Here is a 9205-nt window from a genome sequence, read left to right as displayed (position 1 = left end):
TATAATTATGGGTATTATTAAATCCGACTGAAACTTGACTATTTCAAAGAAATGAGCAGATAAATTACTGATTGGGAAGTAAGTAAATTAAATTATTTTTAAATTATTTGAAATTCAGTTAAATAAGATTTTATTTAGTTTAATTTATTTTTTAAATAAATTAAAATAGAACATATAAACATTGATTCGTTAAAACTAACTTGTAAATATATTTATTTAATTTATAATATTACTTTTAAAACTACAACTCTTTAGTTGTAAATTAAATTAATTGTTTATGGAGTAATTGAAGCTTAACTTTATAAAAATTTTAATTTATTTTGGGATTATTTGTTAAAAGAATCAAAATTGAGTTTATTGATATTCTTCTCAAATTAAAATTGAGTCATGTTTAAGTTTATTTTATTCTAAAAAAAATTAACAAATTAAATTTAAACTATTCAAAAATCATTTAGTTTGTAACACCCATATAGTAATTAAAGGAGCCATTAAAGTAGATCAATAAAAATTATATAGATTAATTAAAGATAATAATTATTAAAATAAATAAGTAATAAATTTAAATATTTATTTATTAATTATTTAAATAAAAATTTCAAAATTTATTGTGTTAGATTTGTATATTTAAAATTTATACAAAAAGTATCTAATTTTAAATGTTAAAATTTATTTATGAGTATACATAAAAAATTGTATATGTGTAACTTTCTTTGAATATCTATGAAATATTAATATACACTAGAAAAAATAAATATGTTATTTTATAATATGTGAAGGTATGTAGAGGATTTGTTTGGCTTCAAATATATTGAACGAAATGAGGTTCAATTTTGCAACGATTCAATATTATAGACCAAACCAATATTAGGAATTTTTTTAGATGCAATCATATTGCATTACTAGGTTGAAGAATCAACAACTTAAAATGCAATTATATTGCAGTACAAGGCTGAAGAATCAACAATTAGCAGACAGTTTGGCATAACGGAAACAATCCAATTACAAGGAAGAGTGTCAAAAAGTCTAATCTTAGCTAAATAATCAGCAGAGGCATTAGCCGTCCTCTCTTAATCAAAGCGAAAGTCACAGATTGAAAGGTAGAGATAAGAGATTGAACGGCCTATGTGCAAGCTTGCAATTCCTAAAAATTGTCTTCCTACTTTTTATAAAGAATGGAGATGAGAACTGTCCAGTCTAATTCAACAATAAAGGAAGAAACAACCATATCTCAAGCTAATATTCAACTTTCATGTAAAATTTATTACCCGTCTATAGATTAACCAAGTAAAAAAATATACATATCATAGTACATGTATTTAAACTAGGCTTTTTATTATTAATTATTATTTAATTTAGATAAAAATATATTATCTTACCGTATAAATTTTAAATAGAGAAATTAGAATAATCTTTCTTATTTTATCAGCTCTAAACCTTTGAAAAAAAAGTCATAAGATCTCACTATTCATCCATTTTATACTATTTAATCTATAAGTAGCACATATCAATAAAAGATTTGAATACATTAGTATAGGTATCACTATTTTTAAAACTCATTTATAGACCAATTATGTACATGTCAAATATAGACAATATAAAACAAAGACTTGAGGTTAACTAATTATGATGGTAATCTCTATATTGATGTAGAACCCAATGTCTCATTTGTTACTCTCTTTGTCTATTACTTGTGTATGAAAAAATTTAATGTGTTAAGCTTGAGCCCAGTGAATGTATAATATCAAAATAAAGTTATACATGCCAAACTTAATAATAACATACAACAAAGTAAGCATATAGAATAAGGTTCATGTCTACAAGCATTTGATGTACATGTCGAGTCATGCAAGTATGAACTTATAAATACCTATTCATATTATGGTGATTATATTGTGTATACATTTATGTAATGAATTAAAGTCTTTTGATTAAATTTTAACCTTACAAACACTTAGCAGGATCAACTAGTTAGATAAAAAAAACCTATATCAGTATGATACAAAGTATCATACTATATAGCTTGGAAGCCGGAAGCTATAATTGTATGGCTCAAAAGGCAATAATTTATATAACACATGATGTGCCGAAATTAAAATATTATATAGCTCAAAGGGATATAGTACTACTAAACTGTATATGACATACTATATGGTTATTTTATCTATAATTACTATCGGATTTTTTAAGGCAAAAAATGTTTATGCATATGTGAAATCCCTATTTATATAAAAAATTTTAATATGCATTTTCAATATGTTCAAATAAGCAATTGATGAGTTGCAAAAACTCACAATTTTTTTCTCATTTAATTCCTTGATTTTACTTTAATTTTGATCTAAATATTTAATTTTAATTTTAATTTGAATTTGGACAGATTTGTGAGCAGAAGTTGAGAAAATGAAGAAAAAATATTGAATTAAAGGATTTTTTATACTGGGAGGCTACAATCTTGACCAAATCTGTAACCCGAGGCGATGGGGAGATAAGATAGATTTTGTCACCTAAGTAAGGATAAAATCAGTTTCAAGTGGAGTCAAATTGAATAAAACGCAATCAGATAAGGATAAAGATCATATTAGAATAGAGATAAGATAGGGATAATAGATTTTATTTTATATTTTATATTTTTGTGCCTATATCAAGACTCTCGGCATTTAACCTGGGGAATCATATTCTACCTCTTACTCTCATTTCCTCTCTTGCTGCCCCCCACTCTCTTCTCTATTTTTTTTTCTCTTCTTCTCCTTTTGCTTAATTTTTATAATTTTATTATGGCCTTGAGTGACTAAACATTTATTTTCAGTTGAAAGTTAAATTAAATTGAGATTTGTTCAAGTTGTAAGGTTATGCACTTTAATTCTCTTCATCTTATTTCTATTTTCTATTAATTTCTGAATTCGAGGAACACCACCTCCATTGTTGTTTTCTTGAGAATTCCCCCATTGAATCTCTTGGGAAGACAACATATTGCTAATTAATCTAATTAAATTTGTAATTGTTTAATTGGATTAATAGCAAATAGCAATTAATATATTAGTTTATATTAAGAAATTAGTAGATTTGATTTAAATAAAACGCGTGTTTTTATTGATCAAGTTTAAATTTTCTCTCTTAATGCAGTTGACTAATTAAATCTACACGCGTGTTGGGATTGTTAGTTAATTAGGAATTAATTTAAGCGCGAAGCGAATTAATTTATTTATAAGGAAGAATTGGTGAGATTCGCGTGTTTAACCACTATAACCAAACAATAGATAATAATATGAAATATTTTGTTTTTAACCAATGATCAACTGCAAAATACCTCAATTTGATTACCTTCGGCTGAAAGTTTTTTTATTATTTTTTTCTTCAATTTCAATTGCATTATTTATTAATTTTCTTTTAAGTTTATTTTTCAAAATCACTTTCATAAAAAAACTCTCTTCTTTTCACTTTTTGTATTAAACTACTCTTCTATTTCAAATTGGTCATCTAAATTAAACAGGATTAAACTCTTTGTGGAAACGATACTCACTTACCCTATCTACAAGTTCTTATCAATCAAGAAAAGGGAAGTAAATTTTAAATTGACGGATTCGACACCCGTCAGCAATCATGTCGATATTATGGTCACAAGCAAACATGTGTATAACATTAACCTCAAAAGCAAAGATATATATCATTGATCATATCCAGTGATGAATATAGTACTTACTAAGTAAATATGTACTCCTTCCATCCCATAATTTTTATACACTTTGTTTTTTTACACATATTAAGAAATACAATTTTTTTATTAACTTTTCAATTATACCCATATATTAAATTTATTAAATTCTATTAAATACTAAGAGGTGTTTTAAAAGATTTATTGAAAATAAGACACAATTAAATAGGGTTATAATATTCAATTTTTATAATACTATAGTCTAAAAAAGGAAAGTGGACAATAATTTTGGGACAACTAAAAAAGGAAGAATGAATAAAAATTATAGGATGGAGAGAGTATTTAGTAGCACATGCATAATGCAAGCATGTCAAGCAAGTATGTCAAGCAAAAATATTCTTAATTCCATCGCAAAGCTAGCATGTCAGACCATTTGAACCTATTTTCAACTTTAGGTTGCATTCTGCCTGATTTTGGGGCAAGGTTTCAAGCATCTTAAAGGCAGAATTAGATTGAGATTTCCTATAAAATTCATATGTTTTTGTCTCAGATTTCTAATAAGGTATAATATATTTAATTCTGACCATTCTAATTTAAGTTATGAATTTTTATTTATATATCCTAAATGGTGTTTTTTTTTTTGTCAAACCCTAAAATATGGTTATAAATCCAGATTTGATGCCAATTTTTAATCTGTTAAAGACTTCCATTTTCACAACTTGCATATAGAATTAGGTTTAGATGCTTTCTACAAAGTTTTAGCTTTAGTTCTTAGCGTTCATTTGGCTATAGTTTCACCTTATTTTATTAATTATAGATCTAGTTATAGCTTAATTAACATAGGCGTTTTCAAATGCACTAACCTTAGTATTAGTTTTGCTTTACTTGCAATTTTCACTATCTTAGTACAGATTCATGAATTGGTCTCTTCATTAAAGTTTTATGATTGCAAGTTTCTTTTGATTCATATTACACCTCATTTGGACAACTATACATATATATTTATAAGGCTGCAAACACGTATTGTCCTGGTAATTCTACAATATGCCATGTTTAAGTATTCACCTCCATGCTTAGTTTCTTTGTTTTAGACCTTCCAAAAGTCATTTCATCATTCAGGTAATATTTTACATATTCAGGAGTACATTTTTAATATTCAAACTCAAACTCGAACCATGCATATTCAAAGAAAAATAGGAAAAAAGGAAAATACATAAATACCAAACCTTTTACACAAATTTCTTCAAAAACTTTGCATACACTTCCTTTACACCTCCTTACCCTTAGCCCTTGAATTATCTTCCTCCTTTTGGACCTGTTCTTTACTAAAAAATAAGAAAAACAAGGATTTTAATTCATATTTCAATATAAAAGTGATTAAAAACATGAAAGAACATAGTTTTTATCATTTCCATCACTTACCTCTTTAAATACCTTAAATTTTCTCTTTGTTTTCTTCTTTTTTGTGGATCTTTCGCTAGATATTTAAATTAGAAAGAGGTTTAGATGAGAAGTACTTTTTATGGGTGAAATTTGAAAGAAAAGAAAGCATAATTAGGTTTCCATGTCATTAAGGTTCGGCCACTATGTAGTTTTAAGAAGACAAACTTTTTATTTCTTCTTTTATGCTTATTTAGGTGTTAATCTTTGATAGTTATTGGGCTAGGATGAAGAGGTTGTATAAAATTAATTGTTAGGATTGAATTTATCTTTTAACATTCTATAGTTATGCTTTAACCTACAAAACTTTTAAGCTTGTCTTAATTTAGTTTTAAACTTCTAATATTTATAGATTGACCTACTTAATTTATGCCTTTTAGCCTAGGAGTCCAAGTCATATAGGTAAGCTCATTAGTTTTTAGTAAGCATCTCAAGTTGACACATTAGGAAATCCCTAAGTACCTTCTACGAGTAACTTGCATCGACTTTCTTATCATTCTAGTCTCTTCATTTTAAGGTATAGCCTTTTATTTATTTGATTTTTTTTTTATGGCTTACTTATTAGGCCTTGAAGTTTTAGGATGTGTTAGGATGTTATATTTTAGCACTACACGTGCCTCTCCTGCTAAAGGGGAGGAGACCAACTATTTTTTAGCATTGCCATCAATTACCTAGCCATTACAATTCTTTACTAACAGTTATTGTTGCATTAGTAGTATAAGGATGTTTATAAACATCATACTTGAATTTTGATAAGCCAATTGAATGAGACTGCCACCTGGGAGGAACTTGGAGATCATTTTCATGCAAAGAGATTGCAAAAACAATATAATGAAGCATATGATGCTGAAATAAAGCTTTTTGAATCGATTCAATAAATTAAAAAGGATTTAGCATACAAATCTCCAACATAGTTTTGTTCCTTGCATTCAAATCGATCAAGGAGTGATAATAATAAATTGTTTAAACTCCTATAGACTCATAATGGAAGAGATGCCTCAAAGAAACCCATAATTGTGTAAAAGATTGAAAGCCTCTATAATCTAGTTTGAAGGAGTTGGGACTTATAAATTAGGTGGATTTGGCATGATCACACCAGAAAAGAGCATGTTCAATAATTTCATAATCTAATTGACATATCAAACATAGAGAATTAGCTGTCACACTGATGGATATCGAATTCATCAAAAATAAATCCTACTCTTATAAAAAATCACTGTAGATATGATGAGTACGGTCAAATCCACAAAAATGGTTTAATCTTATTTCTTGATAAAAATAAAATATAAAAATAGGAGATTTTAAATTGAAGAGATCTAAATGAATAAAAGAGTAAACTAAATAGCAAGTAATTAAAGTGACTATCAGATTGAGAAAACATCTAGCTTCAAGAATATCTTAGTATTAATTCTCGGAATTGATAATAGATGCAAAGATTTTCAAATTAATTTTTGATCAGCCAGTTAGAATCATTGACGCAGTCTAACAATATAATCTTCCCTTAGATAATAGACCAAGAAGGATCAGCTCACTATCTAACCCCTAATTAACAAATAAACCACATGATCAGCTCTATGAGATTTAATTTGCTAACAACATTAAAAATTAGAAAGACCTGTCTCTAACCAAAAAGCTCACACCAGCGCAGCTATGAAATTAGTATACATTATTGTATAATAAAAGATTGTTTGTCACAAGTATCAAACCCACAGGTGATTACATACTTCATGAATTTGAATGACTCTATACTATTCACTTAATTGAACAATTGGCTATAATGCATCAATTAAACAAATAATGATCTCAAGAGGAACAGAAATAACATAGAAACTAGAAATAAAGATGAAGAATTACGATTAATTCGACCTTACAATCCTTTTGAATTACACCTTAAAAATTCTCTAGCTAGATAAAAAGAGTTGGCTGTTGAAACTCATAGTACGCAACTAACATAAACTGATAAAAAAGTATCCAAAAAGTTCCCCAACCTAAAAGAGTCTTCCATTTTTATAGGGTTTCTTCCTAATCTAAAAAAGAATAAAAGAAAATATCATCTTAAAAGAGAAGTAATAATTCTAGAATAGTCTCTTTCTTCGTAAAATTGTATCTGAAAATAATCTTCCTAAACTATAATTTACAGAGATTTGAGAATCAGATCTGAAAATCATATGACATTGCATAAGATGCGCCCAAGGTCCGTATAAGCCTTATCCAAAGTTTACTTCATAGATCCATTCTCTTCCTAGTATAAGTTATCTGATATAAGTTGTACCTTTAGCGTGAGACGTGCTCAAGGCTCGTTTCGCGGCTCCACCTCTGATTCTTGCTTAAAACTTTCAATTTAGAGCTCTCATTCTTAAAGAGTGTAGAATTTGTCAATATTGTAAAATGAAAAGAAATATCCACAATTTAGTAGAACCAATCAAATTAAATATGTTAAAGTATATGCTAAATAGGAAGAATTTACGTCCTATCAAATTTCTCCACACTTTGTCCATACTTGCCCTCAAATATGAATCAAACCAATTTTGAAACCCTAAAATATAACTTCTCTTACTCGACCTCAACCCAATCAATCAAAACTCAAGTCACATAACCCCAAAAGATCAAGTTTAAGTGGCAATATAAGAGTAGCAGCAGCAGCAAAATGCACCCTCTTAGGTCCACAATAACAATTATCAAAGATACACAAAGGAGAGTCTCTTCTCATTCAAAGCACATAAATAATTTTTCCATTAAATTAGATCAATTCAACTCAAGAAAAATACTAAAACCATCCAGGATATATTTAGAAACACAAAAAGCAATTTTAAGTTATGCTAAGTGCCAAGAAATCTATTATACTTCAACTTTGCATAGTATATAGCTTATGAGCACCTTTTTCTTTCTTGAAGTGTCAAATTTTTTGGCACGAGGGCTCATATTGGTGATACTCATCCCTAATTGCTTGTGTCACAATTTTCAAGTAGCTACTAGCTCTACTCTTTATCTATTACCGGCCAGTGGAGTAGGTTTTTGTGCTTTTCTTTTTTTTTTTCTTTTCCTTTGTATTGAAAATGAAATGATAAATTGGACACTTAGCAACAATCATTGAGAATTAATATCATCAAGCAATTCTTGACAGTTTCTAGCAAAGTCCTAAATTAAATTGAAAGTCAATTAAGAGTAAGAAAAAAATTAGCATGCATTATTACAGAACTCTCTCATTGTGTATTTAAGATCCTTGCAATATGGACAAAGGAGAGAAATTCTACTAAGACTACTAAAATATTGCAAAATGACTTACCCTCTCAAAACTTCAGCAACTCAATCCCTCATGAATAGGAGCCACAAGACTTTTAAAATAAAAATGGGCCTAATAAGAGAAATTAGACATTGCACCATCAAATATTTAAAACAAACCAAAAGAAATTTTAAAAACACCCAAAAATTGCAAGATTATACATCCCTCGGACTTCATTTACACATTGTCCTCAATGTGCAAAAGATAAAAGAAATAATAGAAATAGAGGGATAAAGAGCAATGGACTCCCCTGGAATGTTGGCAATGAAGGATGCTCGCGCAATGGATTTGTGGGGCTATTGATTACAATAGAGAATGGCGGTTGTGGTAAGAGGTAGTTGTATGCAGCATGGGAGGCACGAGAAGAGGAGCAATGGTGTCCATCACATAAAGTTCTAGGGGTATGAGGGGCTGGGTCTGTCGAGGGAGATTGGACAATGATATTGTCGGTGGCGGCAACTAGCTTAGGTCTTACCATGGAGGTGAAATTGAGATGAGAGTGAAGAGAGAGTGATGGCTGCAAAAGAAAGAGAGAACGAAAAGAATATGATTAGAATTAAATGAAGATAAAGAAAAGGAAAAATAAAATAATAACAATAAAGGTAAACAAACGGTGAATGGTAAAACGTTATGTGTAACAATAACTAAAAGTGCAATAATGTAGGCATGGTGAGTCTTGCCCAGCCTTGCAAAATGTTTAGTATACTACACAATTATTTTTTTTATTTTATTCTTTTATTTTTTGTTAGTGGTCCTACTCTCTCCAACCTCCAAGAATGACCTCAACCTGCACATAAAAGGACAAAATTTGAAACTAGAGAATTTCCAACTCA

The 9205-nt window shown here is 28.6% G+C and overlaps 1 long non-coding RNA gene across 1 annotated transcript; it reads right to left on the bottom strand.

Moving 5' to 3' along the window:
• Positions 1-4694: 4694 nt before the first annotated feature.
• LOC110607734 lies at positions 4695-8968 on the bottom strand. Its single transcript, XR_002486770.2, has 2 exons — positions 8376-8968; positions 4695-4974 (listed from the first exon to the last, which is right to left on the bottom strand). It is a non-coding gene; the product is annotated as an uncharacterized LOC110607734 (long non-coding RNA).
• Between the last annotated feature and the right edge of the window lie 237 nt (positions 8969-9205).

This window comes from Manihot esculenta, chromosome 9 (genome assembly GCF_001659605.2).
Source record: "Manihot esculenta cultivar AM560-2 chromosome 9, M.esculenta_v8, whole genome shotgun sequence".
Classification (NCBI taxonomy): domain Eukaryota; kingdom Viridiplantae; phylum Streptophyta; class Magnoliopsida; order Malpighiales; family Euphorbiaceae; genus Manihot; species Manihot esculenta.
This window is presented reverse-complemented; position numbering and strand designations above follow the sequence as displayed.